Genomic DNA, 20141 nt, shown 5'->3' on the forward strand with positions numbered 1-20141 from the left:
TTGTAAGTAACTTTAACGTTATTTTCAGGAGTCTACAGCAGGAATGCTAAACAAGCTTGTCTCTACACAGCTAACCCCTAAGTAGATAAACTTAAAAAACAACAAGTAGTCTGGTAGCACTTTATAGACTAACAAAACATAAAGATGGTATCATGAGCTTTCGTGGGCACAGCCCACTTCTTCAGATGACCAAAGTTTTATCCCAAATAGATGTACATTATTTATTAACATCTGATCCTTACTGTTCCCTATCTTCCTTTTTCCTTCAACAAGCAACTGAGGGATATTGTCCTGTTCCCTGGGTTTGATTCAAGGAGAAAAAACTCTTCCATGTAGGGAACAAAGGAGCAAGATTCTACCTAGGAGCTCTTAGTGGTAGAGATGATCAGAGTCCAAGGGTAGGTCTACATTTAAAGCAGTGCAGTGGCACAGCTGCACCAACACAGCTGTGCCCCTGTAGAGCCTGAGTGAAGACACTCTTACATTGATAAGAGGGCTTCTCCAGTTAGACTAGTTAATCCACCTCTGCAAGAGATGGTCGCTGTCTCAATGGAGAAGCTTTCCCGCTGATGTAGCACCATCTACATTGGGAGCTAAGTTGGTATAACTGTGTCAACCAGGGGCATGGATCTTTCACACTCTGAGCAACATAGTTCTACTGATGTAAGTTTACTGTGTGAATCTGGCCTAACACTGTCTCTGCCCAGATCTAAAAGAAGCCTTCCCACAAGGAGTTGCATCCTACGCCAATCTGACCTGCATACAGTGAACAAAAGGAGACTGAGATTATTGCCACTTTGGACATGGTCAAATCTATTTTAAACACTGCATTGTGGTGAGATACCTCAGAAATGGCAGTAGTAAAGAGAACAAATAGTCCTGTGGCATCTTAGAGGCTGATTCAGCTCTTGCTCTGCATAGTGCACACGAACCACTTATGTGTCTTAACAAAAAGGAGCAACATGGATAGAACTTTTGTTAAAAAAAAATAATTCTGGGACTGTATCAGTGAAAAATGTAGTTATTTCTCCCATTTACAGATATTCCAGCTTGATCCTGAACATATTTTTCTTGTTAGCTAGTTGAGCTCTAGACAGCCTTTGCTGATGCACTGAATATGCAAAGTATGACTCACCCCTGGCAGCTGAACTGCAGATAATAGTTCAGAATGTATGCAATGTAAAGCAATTCTCCCCAATTGCTTGAGGAATCCTAGAACTGGAAGGGACCTCAGGAGGCCATCAAGTCCAGTCCCCTGTTCTCACGGCAGGACCAAGCGCTGTCTAGATCATTCCTGACAGACATCCATTTATTCTTTTCTTAAATATCTCCAGTGATGGAGATTCCACAGCCTCCCTAAGCAATGTATTTCAGTGTTTAACTGGAAATTACTGTCATAATACTATGCTTGGTACATTAATGGAAGTGGGCAGAACTCGGCCCTGGTTCTTCCACATTGAATCTTCAACAAGTAGTCTTACAACTCTCCTAGATGCACCAACAGAGGAATTAATTCCCCCCATCCTCAGTCTTGTTGTTGACAATCCCCCTGAAACACCTGCTTTCCTGCTAGCCCGAAGAATGACAATAGATACCTCTCATTTAGCTCAGACATTTAATCACTCTTTCAACTTAATCATGAGTATTGCAATATTTGGTGGGATTCTCAAATACCCCAACACTGGTGGCAAGTCATAACAAGAGACTCTTTTCTTTCACTTAGGTTTCTAGCCCTAATGATTTCAAGGAGGACTTGAAAATATGGTCCAAATGAACCCTAGTGGCTCAGAAATGCATAAGCAACTAAAAAGAATTCAAACTATATATTTTTTTCATTTAAAAACCATGGCAATTTTAAGATTGTTGAGGCCTGACTCATGATTTTTCAATGAGCATGGCTGGCAATTTTGATAATAGTTATTCTTAATAACTGGTAAACTACGTCTGTAGATCAGATAAGGATATTACCCTTTCTGCCACATTTCCAAAATTATGAGTTAATTATGGCAGAGAAAAATACATTGCATTGTGATCATTATTGAGTTCCAACAGACCTTCCTGCACAAAATAGCAAGGACATGGCTCATAGCAACCATTATAGCACATTTCATTGTGGGTCCAAGAACAGAAAGAAAAATAGCATACCACAAACTAGCCAGCGTAACAGTACACAGTGTTCTTCAGAAAGAGTACAAATACTTCTCCAAACAAGCAGTTCCCCAATGCAGTGCTACCAGATCTGATGACCTTTTAAGTTATGGTCAAAGGCCTGAACAAGTCAATATACTGGAGCTTTTTCTCCCAGCCTAGCTGCCCGCATGAAGAAAGACAGCCCATTTGGCAGGTATCACAGTTCAGTGCTACTGTCAGTCAGAGTTCCCAAACCATCCACACCACAATTGTAGCACAGAAAAGGACAAGAGAAATAGGCACTGAGAACACCAGATATAATTTAGATACTGTTATTGTTGTGATGCTGGATCACCCAGTATTTATACCAGGATGCTGTTATAACTGACATTACATTGAACTTGATAACTAGTGATAAACTACTCTTTTGAGAAATCTATAATGTTACCCAGCTGTTCAATGAAAAGACTTAAAGAGTTTGCTTTTCTCTTTTAACTAATAGGGCTAGACTCATTAAAGAGGGCGGGTGGATATTTGACGTTCAGAGTTTAACAGCTAGGCCGTATTTCTGAATGTAGATACTTATTGAATTGTAGTCGACAGTTCTAGAGAATGAGCACATTTGCAGAAAACAGAACAATTATTTTCCTGCAAATGTAAATGGGTTATCTATGGTAGGTAAATGGGAAAGCCATTTACTAAGGGGGTAAAATTGCAACTGGCAATATATCCTCTCACGGTGGGTGGGAGCCATTTGGTTTTTACTCCCAAAAGGTTGTACAAAAGTCCTGAAAAGAGCTTGCACAACTCATTCCTACTGCTGCCCCTGTGTAGCAGCAGAAGCTGTTCTCTGTTTGAAGAGGTTATTCCTCTCCACTGGCTGTAGAATATTGATTGAGGAGATGGATTGTGTCTGTGCCTACCCATCCCAGGGGACATGTGCAGCATTTGGGCTGGATGTGTGGTAGTGAGGAATCAGAGATCCACAAACAGCTTCCCTAGATATTCTAACCCCATAGGGAAGGTTCATCCACAGCTGAATGAACGTCAGCAAGTCAGACAGGAAAGTATTTTAAAGTGTCTCAGTAATGAATTTGGCAGGCTTTCCATTCCTGTCCACCAGGGAAAAAGGAAAGAATTCAAACACGCTCAAGAGTCACCATTCTTCCTATAATGATGCTCATGGGAGGTCCTCGAAAGGGACACTTCTGTAATTTGGTAGAAAGTTCACTTCCGGACTATTTTTGTTGGAACTTTCCCAGTGTCCCCTCTCCTCACCAGCTGTGAAGAAAACACTTCCAGGAGTTTAGTTCTGGGTGGCGGCAATGGCAGCAAATCACCCCGAGTTGGTGTTGTGGAAAGCAGGGAGCCCATGCACATAACCTGACTTCCTTTTGGGGCATAATCAAACTCCCAGCGGCTTTGGTCCTCTGTGTCTGGCTGATTCTTTCCCCAAAAGTGGACAGCTCATTGCTCAACATGAATCATTGACCTTACAGAGCAAATGTGGCTGGAGAGGCTACATAGTGGGGGCTAGACTGAGCTGCTGTGAGGTGGGGCAGAACAGTTTTCACAGCTACAGAAATTGGCTTTTAAAGCGAACTTCCTCAACTCCCTCCATTTTTACTGTGTTGGTTTTGCCTCCCCACTGTGCAACCTACAGTGTTTGGTCTATTGGTCAGATTCCAAATGCTCTTTTACTCTGCTTTAAAATCTCTTTTGCTGGCTTCTCTCTACTCTAGCATTGCAAATTTTTGTTCACGCAGTGACAGATTTAATGGAATTGTTAGCATTCCCTTCCTCCCTTCCCCCACCCTGTCTGGCATTGAAGTGCATGGTATGGCTAGAAAAGTCTGACTGAATATCCTATTGCTGACAGCACTAAGTCAGAGGCATCTCTGAACTCTGGATGGTTTGAACTGAACTGCTGCCATTACCCTATTTAGGCTGTTTGAATTGCAGATGGGAGCATAGGAGTAAAATGTTCAGTCAACCCGGAATTGACTGAAAGGTAATGAAGCAATCATTTTGGGGGGAGGGGAGGGGCTTTAAATAGCAGCATTAAAGGGTCATCCAAAAATATTTTTTCTGACTCACCTCACACAAGCTGCCAGGCAAATCTGACACAGCTTTACGTATTACTGGTATTTTCCAGATAACGTAATTCTGTTTCATCTGGACCCTTCTCAGCACATTATCTACAAGCTGCGTAACTGGGAGCATGCACAAACCACATAACCAAGGTTTGCTAAGATCCATCAAAACTCTGCTCTTCTGTGACTTCTTTCTCATCACTGCTACAGAGTACACCCCCCAGAAAACATTCTGCTATGCTGAAACGAAATGGAAATGCTTAGGTTTCAGTGATGCAAATACGAAGAAACAGTTCTCCCTTCCCTCAAATAGGGGGCCTTTGCTGTGCACACAAAAAGTCAAATCTGGGCTATTCCAGGACAAACGTATGTGGGGAGGGGGCAAATTCTGAAGTCAAAGGCACTTGGCAGCAGCTCCCTCTCTAGAGGTAGTCTCTCAGGCATACAGGAACTAAAGATTTTAGGGGTTTATAGATCAAAAGCCAACATTTCAACTCCACCCAACAGACAGCCAGTGCAGATCCAGGAGCATCAGAGTAATCCGTACAGGACAAAACCAAGACATCCGCTTGTTTGTGAATAGACATAAGATATAGCCCCATCTTAAGCATAGATCATGGTAGCAAGTTTTGCACCTAAAAAGAATGGTCCTAGGCAGAAACATATGGAAATAAGCCATCACAGTCATTGATACTCTTTGCAAATGGGTAAGGATAAATAAGCATCGGTTTGCCATTCAGACAAATTCAGACTAGAAATAACCTATGAATTTTTATCAGTGATAGTATTAACCTTTGGAACAACTTACTAAGGGTTGTGATGACTCATCCATTGTTAGCATTGGACCAATCAAATTTGATTTCCCTCTTCTAAAAGATATATTCTGTTGTGGGCCTGTTTGTACAGGAGGTCACAATAGTTCCTTCTGGCCTTGTAATATATGAACCCAAAATCTGTTCTTACGACACTGCAGTTTTTGATACATGATTTAGATAACACTACTCGCAATTCCAAAAATACAATAACAGAAGGCTAAAAGCAGCATCTGTTTCTAATTTTCCAGCTACCAGTCGAGAGAATCTTAACTTTGGAACTGTTCCAAATATATTATGCTAATAATATTCGTCCTACCCCACATTTAAAGCAGTACAGTGGGATTTAAGTTTTAAACATAGGCTGTCAACAATACTTCCTGTACAACATAAGATACATATTCTGCTTGTATTTGTTATAAACTGAAGATGTCAAGGTAAAAGCTAAAGCAACAATCTATTGTTAGTCTCATGGAGAAATGTATGCATATGGTGCCAAATATGTGCTGGGTTTGTTGAAATCAATGGGAAAACACTTTGACTTCTAGGGTTGCCAGGTGTCTGGTATTGACTTGGACAGCCCGGTATTTTTGCCTCCTGCCCAGTAAAAAAAAATCAGAGACTACTGAAACCCAAAATGACTGGTATTTTCTGATTTTTTTTATTTTTTAACGGGCAGGAGGCGAAAATACCAGACACCTGGCAACCCTACACACTCAGCAACCTGACCCATCTCCTGGGCCCCTCCTGGACCTCTCCCCCCTGCACCGAGCTCCCCCTCCTTCCTACTTACCTGGTCCGCAGAGGAGCTCTCTTCCTGCAGATAGTAAGAAAACAAGATGGCCACTGGCAAATGCTGTTTTTTGTTTTGTTTTTTGTTTTAATTTTTGTAATTTTTTTTTTTTTGCTTAATAACTGTCGGGTCCTTTTTTTTTCTCAACTTTCATCTCCCCCCCTTTTTTTTCTCAACAGTGTTTTTTTTGGGGGGTGGGGGTTGTTCAGTATTTTCGGTTAAACCATCTGGCAACCCTATTGACTTTCAACCCGTCTTAATGCTGAAGAGTTCACACCTCTCTCTTATAAAAATGGCAGCTTTGGGACCTAATCCTACAAAAGCTCCAAGTTCAGAACTCCCACCAGGATCTTGTTGCAGCAAGCAGTTGTTGGATCAGATATTTGATGTCTTTTTTATTTAAATAAAATGACTTCCGGTAATGCCAAGTATTTCAGAAAGAATTTGGTTTGACAGTATCAGCCACTTTAGAAGCCACTTTTCCATCTGATGCTTTTTAATAAAGTTACACCAAATGATAGTCTGAAACGTCTAGGTACTTAGGTTAAAGATGATGAAAATGTGTGATGTTTCAGCTATTGTTTTCTTCCCATTTTTTAAAAATAAGGCTTGGTTCTTCATAACCGTAAGGAAAGCATGACAGATACCTCTGTTGTTCATTATCAACTATGTTTTGCATCCCTTACTACTCACTTCTTGGACCATCCTTTGGTCATCCTTTGACTCAGGAGCTTTGACTGAGTGTGAATTGCAGAATGTAATCCTATGTGCATACTAACTCTTTTATTTAGCATCCTAATAAAAAAAAGCTGTTTAAAAAAACTACTTCAGTCTTCTACCCAGCCTTCCATATGGCTTGAACTGTGAATCAAATTAGTTAGCCAATTCTGATGTGTGGTGAGATCCTTTGAGATTTAGATCAGTTTCCTTCATTTCTGTACATCTTCACTAGTCTCAGATATAATGAGGTAAGGTAATAAAATTCCTAATTTGAAAATTAACCATAGCTTTATAACAAGCTCTGCAGGATGAAGTTAGGCTCTTTTCCTTTGCCATTCGGGAACAACAAGCAGATTTTGAGTCCTTTTTTTTAAATAGCCAGCTGGGAAATAAAATGGGTAAAGATGTAAAGTAATACAGGATATGGAACACCTTATGTAAAGTTCAGACTTTGCACAAATCTAACTCTATTCCCATTTCCATATAAGATGCAGCTCTTTAAGATATTTCCCCAAAGAGCAGTATCTCCCACCCACAACAAGCCTACGATGGCAAAGTTTGTAGAAAGGAGAAGGCACCAAGGAGAGAAAAAAAAAGTGAATCAATAACTATAAATAAACTTATGCACATACAGAGTACGAAAGAAGAAAGACTAAGAATGCTGCAAATTTCCCAAATATCATTCCTTGAACAGAATAGCATCAGATTTTGAAAAGTTAATAAGACAAAAATCTTGAGCTAGCTGGCTCTTAATCATTTACAAAAGGAACAAAAATGTGTGGTTTAACAAACGAATATGATTTCAGTTGCAAACAACTATGTGCTCATTTCCTCTGATAACACTGTGAACACAAAGGCAATGTATCAAATATACCAGCAACATTAAAAGTCTAAATCAAAAGATTGTACGTTCACATGAAGTCCAACCTCCCACAAAGTATGCGTAACATCAACTTGAGATGGCTCATTTGCTAACTTACACCCACATATATGAATAGCTAGGCTGCGTCAGGCCAGTGGTCAGTCTGGTGTGCAGGTTGAATCTCTCAACATTGGGATTCTCTGGTCTGGCAACATCCGTGGTCTGGCACTGATGTTGCAGGACCAGAGAGTCCTGGTGGAGAGCCAGTGGCAAGTATCCCTGTGGGACTGGCAGGGCAGTGGGCTGCCCGCAGTGAGCTGATGGCAGAGCTACCCAACCCGTGGCAGCGGGGCCGCCCAGTGGGGCTGGGAGACCTGGTGCAGGGCTGGGAGCAGCGATAGCTTGGTGCGGCAGGGAGCCATGGCGCGCATGGCTGCCCTGCGGGACCCAGAGCCCCAGCGTGCATGTGGCTGCCCTGCGGGACTCCGAGCCATGGCAGCAATGGCTGCCCAATGGGGTCAGCAGGGCCAGCAGGAGATGGGGAGCTGTCCTGAAGGCCAGTGGGAGGGCCGGGGGGACCGGTGGCAGGGGTCCTGAAATGACCTCCCCTGCTAATCCGGGACCGGTCAGGTGCCAAACCACAGAGGTCCAACCTCTTCCAACAGTGGCCAATGCCAGGTGTTTCAGGTGGAATCAACAGAACAGGTAATCATCAAATCATTCCATTCCCTGTTGTCTATTCCCAGCTTCTGGCAAACAAAGCATTCAGGGACACCATCCCTGTCCATCCTAATAGCCATTAATGGATATATCCTCCATGAACTTATCTCGTTCTTTTTTGAACCTTATTAGGCTATGTCTATCCTATACATTTTTGCAGCAGAAAATATGCTAATGAGGGACTCATTAGCATAAGTCATGATATCATTAGCATAATTTCCTCTCTTTCTTTTTGTGCAAGGGGTTTTTGCACAAAAAGAAGCAGTGTAGCCACTTCTGTTTTGCCCCAACCCCCCATTTTGTGCAAGACCCTTATGCCTCTCTGGGACAGGCATAAGGATCTTGTGCAAAACGGGGTTTTTGCGCAAAACGGAAGCGACTACACTGATTCTTTTTGTGCAAAAACCCCTTGCGCAAAAAGAAATGGCAGAAAATATGCTAATGATATCACGACCTATGCAAATGAGTCCCTTATAAGCATATTTTCTGCTGCAAAAACGTGCAGTGTAGACAAAGCTTTAGTGTCTTGGCCTTCACATTATTCTTTAGCAAGGAGCTCCACATGTTGACTGAATTGTGTGAAAACCTACTTCCTTTTGTTTGTCTTTATACTTGCTGTCTATTAATTTCATTACTATTGAGGAGTAAATAACACTTCCATATTTACTTTCTCCACAGCAGTCATGATTTTATAGACTCCTATCATATGCCCCCTTAGTCTTAGGTTTTCCAAACTAATAAAAAATCCCAGTCTTCTTAACTTATCCTCCTAGGTGAGAGCCAACCCCCTAATCATTTTGTCACCCTTTTCTGTGTCTTTTCCAATTCCAACATATCTTTTTTTTTTTTTTTTTTTTTTTTTTGAGATGGGGCTATCACGTATTTGCACAGTATTCAAGATGGAAGTATACCATGGATTTATATAGAGGCAATATATTTTCTGTCTTATTGGCTATCCCTTTCCTAATGATCTCCAGCATTGTTTGCATTTTTGACCGCCTCTGCACATTGAGTGGATGTTTCAGAGAACTATACAAGATCTCTTTCTTGAAATGATAACTAATTTGGACTCCGTCGTTTTGTATGCAACATGTACCTTGTCTCCTTTACACTTACACAGAATTTGGCCAACAGAGTGGATATGTGAAATGTAAAGCATGTAATTCACATACTGAAGGGCCAACAGGAGAGGAACTTTATGGTGGAAACAGATGAACCCAGAGATTTGGGAAGCAAGGAACTGAACAGAGTAAACTCCCCATCTTTATTTTATAATACTCAATATTTGTTTTATGAATGCCTCTGGGAGCTCTGCCAATTGCACATGAATACAGGTCATGCGCAAAACCTCAAAGGCTGCCTTGTGGCTCGCTCCCCACTGCTCTGACGTTTCAGGTGGCGCAGAACTGGCTCTCAGGCATGGAGAGGTGATTGGGTGGGGGCACAGGAAAGAACTGCAGAGCCTGCACCTGAGCCAGCTCTAGCAGTTGGAGCACTCATTAGGAATCACTCTCCCCAGCGTTAGAGGGGCTTAGAGCTACTGGGACCGTCTGCACAACACTCGTTTCCACCCTGAGGACAAGTGATCTAGCCCTGGATTCCTAAACAGAATCCGTGTTAGATGCTAAAAGCCTGCAGGGTTTTTATTTCAACTCAAACATTGTGTAGCCATTAAATACAAAACAAACGGTTAACAAAAACAGGAGTTTTTACTGAAGCATGCTAAAGAGCTCCTACTAGCAGCCCAAAGGCTGAACCCCATTATCAGCCTGCTCTCTTCATTTGCTCAACATCTTGGGGCTCCAGGCACTACAGTGACACCAGCTGATGGGGGGGGGGGGGAATAATGGGGCAACTGCCTGGTGCCCCCAACCACTGCTACTGTTGCCACAGGCGTGCCACATGGCAGGCTCTGGGTAGCTCTAAGCGCTGCATGTGTGTGTTGGGGCTCCATGCTGTGGGCAGGGCTGAGGGCTGTGTGTGTGTGTGTGTGTGGCGGGGGGGGGGGGGTTGCCTGGTGCTCTTGTTATCTCACCCCTTCTGGGAGTGTGGAGCTGCCTACCCCACCTTTCCCAGGAGCCCAGCGTGACTGTCTGTTCCCCTGGCTACAGTAACACAGTAATGATAAAGAGACATGTAGATGGTTGCTTCGGTTTTTACATTCCATTGTATGCCCTCTTTGGATAGCACATTTTATGCACTGATGGGAGCAAACCTGATTAAATTGACATGACAATGTAAAACATAATTAAGCAAGTCTAAAATGGAAGCAATGTCTAAAGATGGATTGCTGTCTTGGCAATGTTTTTTTTTTTCTGTACACTCTCAGATGGCCAGGGAAACCTCTGTGGATATAAGATCTAAGCCAGCAATTAATCTGCACACTCTATATTAATTTCCTGTGACCCAGCCTGAAGGCAGTTCATGGCTATTCTGTGACATCAAGAAAGCACAGTACATATCAATTGTCTAAATAAGAGAGCAGTTGCTGGGTAATCTCTGACAACAGTAGGAAGGTTTCTTTTAGGGGTATCCTGGTTTGCAGTCTCAAATCTCTGCTGGGCTGCTTAGATTCACATAGAAGAGCCAAAGTTGATACATGTAGACAAGACTGATGAGGTGGTTATTTATGTAAATCATGGTGTAGGCCAAGTTCCTGAAGCACTTTATTCCTGTGACATGTATTTTATTACCTAACATACCAAAATATTTGCAGATTGAATGACTCAGTATGGCTAGTATCAGATATAGACCCTTTCAGCTCTAGGTCCAGGGTTCAGCCTAAGACATCCATGGCTATGTCTACACTGCTGGGGGGGTTTCGGAAAAAGATAGGCAAATTGTGAACTGCAATTTGCCTACCTTTTTCCGGATTTTTTTGGAAGAGGCTTTTCCAACATTTGGCCCATCTACATGGGGCCAAATGTCAGAAAAACCTCCTCTTTTGGAAGAGCCTTTATTCCTCATAAAATGAGGACTACAGGGCTTCCGAAAGAGCGCATCTGCTCTTCCAAAAAAAAATTTGGAAGAGCAGACACGTTCCCTGGATGCGGCGGAGTTTTTCCGGGATACCAGAGGAAAAGCTCCACAGTGTAGACATAGCCCATATTGAAACTGTACCCGCATGGACCTCCACTCAAGTCAAAGCAGCAGCTCTGATGGGCTGCCAAAGAAACCAAATCCAGACCACTCACTAAGGGGCTAAACCGTTATGAGGAGATTGAGTTGCATGGAGAGGGGAAAAAGGCCTCCAGGGAAAGCAATCCTGCTCCACCTGGCCAGTCACAGCCAGCAATGCATATATGTAGACATAGCAGAATTCCATTTTTGTTTTCATATAATTGCAAGAGATATTCATGCTTATTTTAAAGCACTTTTGCCTCTATTTTTTTATTCACTTAAATTCTCCCACTTGCAGGGAATTGTGGGAGGATGCAGACTATTTATATAATGACAGTAGAGATTGAGTTTCAGAACATTAAAATTATAACAGTTAAAACACAAATTGTATATTTTGACATGCAACGGTGGCAAAGTCGAGATCTTTAAAACAAACTGTAACCAGTAACTTTCAATTAGTATGCTAGGAGTCCTATTTCAATTGGTATGTATACGGTGAAACCAACATTCATTCAAATTCTTCCAACCCCACAGTGTTGGCTGTCAGTGGGGCATCACAGCTTTGGCTCGGGTAACTGCTCCACCAGCAGAAGGAGCATGTGGGAAGAGTCACTGGTGCAGGTGTTAATAAATGCATGGCCAAGGAGCTGCTGTTGTAGCAGAGGCATGCCTTCTGCTCAAGGGCACCAGGGTACCTTCAGAAGTAAGAGGAGAAGCAGTTGTCCAGGAAAGGAGCAGCCCAATACAACCCCACAGCAGCCGAGAAGAGGACAGTCAACTCCAGAACAGAAGACCCAACGCCACCTCTTCTCCTTCATCCAATAGGCAATTCAAAACTTCCATCAAACCAGCAGGATTGAGATTCCCTGCCACACATAGTGGTTGTGCATTCGATTTGAATACAGGGAAGAATACCGATGTACGGGCAGTCACACTGAGTAGAGGGCTGGCACGGGGACATGATTGCACTCTTTAAATATATTAGAGGGATAAATACCAGGGAGGAAGAGGAATTATTTAAGCTTAATACCAATGTGGACACAAGAACAAATGGATATAAGCTGGCTAGTAGGAAGTTTAGACTTGAGATTAGACAAAGGTTTCTAACCTTTAGAGGAGTGAGGTTCTGGAACGGCCTTCCAAGGGAAGTAGTGGGGGCAAAAGATCTAGCAGACTTCAAGATCAAACTAGAAGGGTTTATTAAGGGGATGGTTTGATGAGATAACACAATCTTGGTAACTAATTGACCATTATCAGTGGTAAATATGTTAATGGAGGGATGATAGGAGTTACTATAGAGAACTTTCTGGGTGTCTGGCTGGTGAGTCTTGCCCACGTGCTCAGGGTTTAGCTGATCGCCATATTTGGAGTCGGGAAGGAATTTTCCTCCAGGGTAGATTGGCAGAGGCCCTGGAGGTTTTTTGCCTTCCTCTGTAGCATGGGGTACAGATCACAGCTGGAGGATTCTCTGCTTCTTGGGGTCTTCAAACTATTTGAAGGCTTCAATATCTGAGATATATGTGAGAGGATTATTCTAGGAGGGGGTGGGTGAGATTCTGTGGCCTGCACTGTGCAGGGGGTCAGACTAGATGATCATAATAGTCCCTTCTGACCTTAAAGTCTATGAGTCTATGAGACTTCCATCATTGCACTCCCCAGCAGGTTTTAACTGGGGAACCTTGACTTGCTGTCTGATCTATAATGGGTGAAATATGCCCCTATTCTACTCTGGCGCTACATTCTGAGATGCAGCCCACCACAGCAACATCTGCTCTTAGGCATACTGACAGGCACAGAGTTCAAGAGAATCTTGCACGTAGCAAGAGCTGGGAAATTTGATGAAATATTTAACAAATTTGCCTTAGCTAGGTTTCCACTCTTTTTTTTTCTTTCTACTGTCTACCAATTGATTTTACACATGGGAATGTTCCAAGAAATAACAGTTCTTTGAAAAAAGAATGAATATTTGCAGAATGGAATGTTGAGATAACTGAAAATTCTTGCCCAGGAAATGAGATTTTAAGAATTACATGCAGGGAAGTGAAATTCCCGCTGATGGATAAACTTTAACCCTCTCCAGAGGGCCTGTGAACAAGGGACATAACTATTTAAGCCCTGATTAAGTGGGACTTTGGCTGGCCCTCTGCCTAAGGGTAAATTTCACCCCTATGGGAATTACGCGTCCAATCAGAACTCAGAGACTGAGCTATTTGCAAAGAAGTGCTTGTGGATGGGCTACAGAACAAGAATTACTTGCAGAAAATATGAAGCAAATAAATTTGAACAATGACTAACTTTAAGAAGAACACACACACACACACACACACACACACACACGGCGCCAAATTTGAATAAGCTGGTACTTTAATATAAAAACAAAGTTTAAAAAAAAAGTATCTGGTTGTGCTGCTCACACAACATGTACCTTGATTCTGTTCAGCTAATTTTATTTTCTTAATCATGGACTAGGTAAGTCACATATTGCAGCAAGCAGACTACGAGAACTTTAACAACCAACAGAATTAAAATACTAGGAGTTACAGTCCTCTCCTCCCCCAACTCCAATTAATGCCTTTCTTTCAAACTACAAAGCCTTAAGCATCCTTGAATATGACTGCTTTCCAATGCATATCCCACAGCTGAGATTAGCTGGAGTGCCACTCTTTTAAATAATAGGGAGCTCATTACAGAAAACCCTTTCATTTTGAAGGTTACAATAGTAACCCCATAATAGATGGCCTGTCCTTTTGCCAATGTAGGAATATTCCCGAAAAGTCATCTTGTAAATTCACATACTTAAATATACCCCCAAACGAATGAGCCTCCACCTCTTCTCTTCGGACACAATTCTACTCATCCAGATACCACCTTGATAGGCAGAGCCTGCAAATCTGAATTCTAGTCCCACAGATCTCTCAGGTCTTATGTTGCAAAAATAATTTTTAAAATAAATAGTGTTTAAGTCTGCAAATGACTAGTCCAGCAGTGACACTGCCATGCTCCGCTCTTTGGTTATGATAATTGAAGTGCTGTTTGAACAGCTTACTTGTGACATGGAAAAATGTACTGAAAGTCAGGTGGTTTGGAAAGACTTTGGAAAAAGATGGAGCAGTTTTTGAGACAGTGGAAGGATCAATATATTGAGGTTTTTAATATCAGCTCCCAATTGTTATAGATTAGCCCATACATTCACCTCTTAAATACATACTCCTTTTTTGAGCAATCTTCTAGTATCACAGCTGATCTATTTGTATAGTTGCAGATTATTAGTGAGACAATGGGACTAAGGTGATATCTTTTATTGGACCTACTTTTATGGGTGAGACACACAAGTTTTGGAGCCACACAGGGGTCTTTCTTCAGGTCTGGCTACCCTATCTTGAATGGTCCCCTACAATATGTGCTAACCACTTATGTTAAACAATTTGACCTCCTAGCATTTTGCTGTGACACTCTGAGTACCTTTTCCAGATCTGAAGATATCTGGACAGAAGTTGGTCCAATAAAAGATAATTACCTCACCCACCTTGACTCTCCATTGATGTATTTAATATTGTGTGAATACTGAGGACACCTACTGGTTAATGTGTGAAATGCATGATAGAAGTGAAAAGTAAGAAGGGATAAAGGAAGAAGAGGGATATACACTTTTTATTCCAAATTCTTTAAAGGAGCAGTATGTATTAGAGTCAAAATGTTGCTTACCTATACAGAGATGTGAATGATCATACATTTTTGGAGTTTATTTTTGTTATACCTCTAATTTCAAAAGCATCAGCTATGCACCCTTTAATACTGTCCTGCATTTAAATAACAAAAAATAATCAAAAGTTCCTTTTATAAAGTATTGTATGGTCCCTATTCAATTTTTAGAAGAATCTTTTCAATGGTGAAACTGGCAATATGTGTGGAGAACTCACATTCTAAAAAGGAAACAGAAGTCAGTATCTATTTTTGCTAATTTCCTTCATGTATAGTTATCTTAAGGGTAGCTTGTAACTAGAGTAGGTGTAGATCAGACTAATGTAATTTTCAAGTTTGCATTGTTCTTTTACTAGAGAATTATACACATCCTACAGCATCTATAGGGTGGTTAAAGGAGTCTGCCCGAAAGCTGTCATTTTATCTCCTGGGCTTCCAGATTCCCTCCCAGAGACAATGGGGGTAAGCCTCATACCTTCCACAGGTATATCTTCTCGGGGGCACCCCCTCCCCCCCAAGACTTAGCTTTTTCCTGGCAGCAGGATCTTCAGTGCCACGTGACCTCTCTCTGGTTTGCAGCCAAGTTGCTGCACATGTTATTTGTGTACCAGTTAGACCATGTTTGGTTGTTTGGGTCAGGACGGCTGCAGACAATATTGTTACTGCCTGGAACAGTTACAAACTTCTACAAAATAAAAACCATAAGAAAGGCATCGGCAGAATTTGATGTATGCACATTTGAATTTCTGACATGCACATTTTGGGAACTTCCATGGTTGAAACTGGTTTTTATTTTGTTTTGAGTATGTGAAAAATGTTAGTGTAACACAGTAAGTTCTTAAGAGTGCTGGCTGGTAATGCTACCCTAAATAGATTGCATTCGTACTGGCTGGACTTTGTGAACAGAGAATTAATCCGCCCAGGTGCACGTCTGTATAAAAACCTCTAGTTGGGTCTGGGAAGATGCACAGGAAACTTCCAACTCGCTTTGCTAAAGAAGGTACTGATAAAACTATTTTTCAACTAACATTATTTGGAATGTATCTAAATATTCCTATGATAGCAACTAACAAGGAATATGTTACATTAATGCCTTCTTTAATTTGAAATTGTCTGATGTTATCATTGGTCAGAGGAATTGTTTACCCAATTACTGATAAATGTAGCATTGGTTTCAATAATTATCACTGCACCAGTAATGATGGCAAGTTATTTTCCAGCTATGTTTTCCCCCAATGTATTCAAGGGCCTATTGTAAAAGTAAATTCTTCAGGCATTTATTTGGGACTGCATCACTCTCTTAAAGCATTATTTAACGCAAGAAAACTTGATTTAATTGCATGGGCATTTAATAATGAATGTTCTTACTCATGGCTAATATGTGGAGACCAAGCAGAAAGAGTTACATTTTCAAGGAATAATAAACAATAATTCAGCTGCATGTCTGCAGGTACATCTGGAAGTGGCTTTTGAGTGATCAAATGCAGCCTTAAAACATGATAGCACATCCATTCATGCACAGAAGTTTCTGATGAAAGAAAATTAGGGAAGGGTTGTGTTCACAGTTGAACCATGTTACTCATTCATCTACATAATCTTATTTGTATTTTCATTTTATTAACTAACTAATTTGAACTATTCAAATGAAGGGGGAAAGAGTTAACCACTGGAATTCTAAATGAAAGATTTATAGACAAAAACTTATTTCTACTGAGAATAAGCTGTTATTTTAAGATTGATTAATCTCACAAATATCCTCCTCACATCTTCAATATTTTAGTGTCATGGTAGTGATGCTAGACATTAACAAGCAGGTTCTTCTATTATAACCCCCTCTTCCCACCAGAACTAGCCTGAAGTTTAACAATCTCAGCTGTCATTGTTGTAAATTTACCCAATAACTAAAACAACTTTTAAACACGTCAGAGTTACAAGACTTGAATTTCAGTGTTCATTTGCATATCTAACCACTTTGCAAAGAAATCCATATACAGATAACCATGTGTAGAGCTGGTCAAAAATTTGTGAATGCAACTGTTTTTCATCTAAAAGTGCTGATTTGATGAAATCAGAACATTTTGCAGAAACATTTCCTTTTCATCAAAATGTTTGACATGATACTATCAATATGTTTCACTTCAACATTATTGTTTGAAATCTATTAATTACATTATATTTTGTTAATCAGAATGACAACCTTTTGTATAGTGAAAAATTCGCAGATTTTAACATTTTGATTCAGGAAGAAACAAGATTTTAAACTCAATATTTCCCATGGGACTTTTCTTGGTCAGCTCTAATGGGTTTTTAGGAATTTGCGCCAGGAAAATGCATGCATTTAAAATGAATGTTAAACTGTGTATTCAAATACATGTATTATGCATGTCACTAATACAAGTCCTATCCTTGGTCTTTCAGTTCAAACACATAGTATCAAATAGATGCACACTTGAAAGTGCTATTGACTTCCAAATTAGGAAAAGACACTGGTGCTGCTTCATCTATTCTTGATTTCTTATTCCTTTTGAACAAACAAACAAACAAATAATAAAACCACATACAAGGCAAGGAACATAAATTCACAATCTATCTTAATGCAACAGTAAGTTGGGATTTAACATGCACAAAATTCTGACAGTCTCCCAAAGCAGCCACATGGCATACAAGGTATTTAACAGTAACATAATACTATGCTTACTCACGCTTTTCTACAACTAGGATGTGTGTTCTGTTTGCCTTATATTTAAAGTCTCAGGCACAATTTTGGAATATGTAGTTTAAGCATAATTATTTTATTAAACCTATACTACTAAAATATTTGCATCTCTGAAAATTATAAAAGCAAATCCATTGTGTAGTCTGTATCATGTAATGAAAAGAGTGCTTAGTTATTTTTACTTAAGTATTGTGACAATTTATGAATGTGCATTTGGCTGCTTTTTTGTTTTTATACGTTGCAGACAAAAATATAAAGTCTTATTACGTAGACTGAGAATTACAATTTAAGTTGCTTTTACAATGAGCTCCTAGCTACAATAGCTAAAGGTTTGATCAGATATGGACATTTACTAGGACTGCATTCATTAGTTATTTTATGATTTTTCACAGGTGCTATAGAGAAAAGTTATTTATTCGTGCCCATAATAGAAGAACTAGAGGACACCAAATGAAATTAATGGGTAGCAGGTTTAAAACTAATAAAAGAAAGTTCTTCTTCACACAGTGTGTGGTCAACCTGTGGAACTCCTTGCCAGAGGAGGTTGTGAAGGCTAGGACTATAACAGAGTTTAAAGAGAAGCTAGATAATTTCATGGAGGTTAGGTCCATAAAAGGCTATTAGCCAGGGGATAGAATTGGTGTCCCTGGCCTCTGTTTGTCAGAGGCTGGAGAAGGATGGCAGGAGACAAATCGCTTGATCATTGTCTTCGGTCCACCCTCTCTGGGGCACCTGGTGTTGGCCACTGTCGGCAGACAGGATACTGGGCTAGATGGACCTTTGGTCTTACCCAGTACGGCTGTTCTTATGTTCCATATGATCAAACTGCAATTTTGGCCTGTTAAAGTTATATTTAGGCAATGAATGAATATAGCAAAGATATATATGTGGCATTGTTGCCAAGTTTTATTGTACACTGATGAATTTAAGTTCATAATTAAATTAATTGCACACTTTCCCATGTTTAGAGGACCATTCTACCAGACCATTCTACCAGACATGTGCTCTCAGTGCTTGCATCTTCTCCCACTGAAGTTACTGGCAACATTTCCATCTGCTTCAATATGATAAGGCTTTTGTTTAGGTGCAGTAGATTTTTCTCTCCAAAACATTTTGCAAAATAATAAAGTATAGCCAAATGTGGTTGCCAGAGTAATTCCACATGCAATTTGTAAGAACACTGGATTTGCCATACTAATCAGAACACTGGGATTGCAACTTGGTGGATGCCAAAGGGTGGCATGTTGTAGCTGTCTTCCCTCCCAATTGCACATCCAATTGATTTAGCCTTCACATTGCTTGTACTCCTTCATGGCCTCTGTAGCATTCAGCTGAGATGTGATTACTTCTATTTCAGCAAATATAACTATAAGAAAATATTGATCTTATTCTAGCTATGGACATGCAACAAGAACATTTTTGAAAGCGTAGCATCTGTTCGATGAAAGGATAGTTTTCCGAAGCGAGAGATTACAGTGTGCTCACTGCTGTACTGGAGAGGTCAGAATTGACTGAGCATGCAAAGAATGTAGCTATACACACACGTGCATGGATCAGGAAAGGAAAGCTTCTAGCCGGCAGTAGTGTAACAGGGTGACCATATTTCACTATGCTGAATACGGGACACCTAATAAAAAGTACTCATATTCAGGAATTCAACAGCAATCAATTGATCAGAATTCTATGGAACAGAGATTCAAATTGACTGAGACCGTTAAAAAGAAAACTGCAGAATTGGATTTTTTAATTTACCTTAATATCTTTAAGGCTTTAGGGTTTACATGGGCAGAGGACACACACACACTCCCATATACCTCTCACAGGGAAGGGGAGAACTGACCAACCAAACCCTCCCTCCTCAGCACTCTCTGGTCCCCATTCCAGACCCACCTCTCCAACCCCCAGGAGCTGGGCCTGTGGGTCACATGCCCTCCTACCCCCAAGATTTCTACCAGCGTTCACACTAGGAGGGGGCCAGCAGCAGGCTTTCAGCATTGTGCAGGTAGGAAAGGATGGGTGCTGCAAGGCAGGGAAGGGGATGGGATGACCCAGCCTGTGTCTTTGCAGGGCTTATCTCTTCCCCACCTCCATGGCTGGAAGCAACTTTTCCTTCCTGGCCACACAATATTGAAAGGCAGCTAAGCCCTCCAGGCTGCTACTGGCCACTTAAATAACCCAGCCACAGCAAGGGCAGGAAAAGGTTAAGACCTAAGGATGCACTATGCACTAGAACTCAGAGAATCTCTATGCTGGAGCTTCAGAAAACTTAGCCAGAGAGGTGGTACAGCACTGGAAGGTGCCTAGGGAATGGAGTAGCCCTGCACGCCCTGGGGCCAGGACTCAGGGCTGGGGAGGTAGATGAGGAGGATGCTAATGCCCTGCCTGGGAGCTTGCTGTGGAGTTGGCAGGGTTGGGCCATAAACAGGCTGGAAATTGCTTCCCCAACCATTCCAGAGCTTAGCTAAGGAGTAGA

The 20141-nt window shown here is 41.1% G+C and overlaps 1 protein-coding gene across 4 annotated transcripts in view; it reads left to right on the forward strand.

Annotated features, from left to right (window-relative positions):
* Positions 1-20141, forward strand: part of METTL21C (methyltransferase 21C, AARS1 lysine) — an 81079-nt gene that overhangs the window by 49094 nt on the left and 11844 nt on the right. Inside the window, exon 1 of one of the 4 annotated variants that reach the window (XM_014577482.2) lies at positions 15554-15952. The exons of the other annotated variants lie outside the window; for them this stretch is intronic. The gene's annotated coding sequence lies outside the window, so the exon portion shown is untranslated. Of the gene's footprint in view, positions 1-15553; positions 15953-20141 lie in introns of those variants that run through there. 4 annotated transcript variants of the gene reach the window in all.

The sequence above is a fragment of the Pelodiscus sinensis genome, chromosome 1 (assembly GCF_049634645.1).
Source record: "Pelodiscus sinensis isolate JC-2024 chromosome 1, ASM4963464v1, whole genome shotgun sequence".
NCBI lineage: Eukaryota > Metazoa > Chordata > Testudines > Trionychidae > Pelodiscus > Pelodiscus sinensis.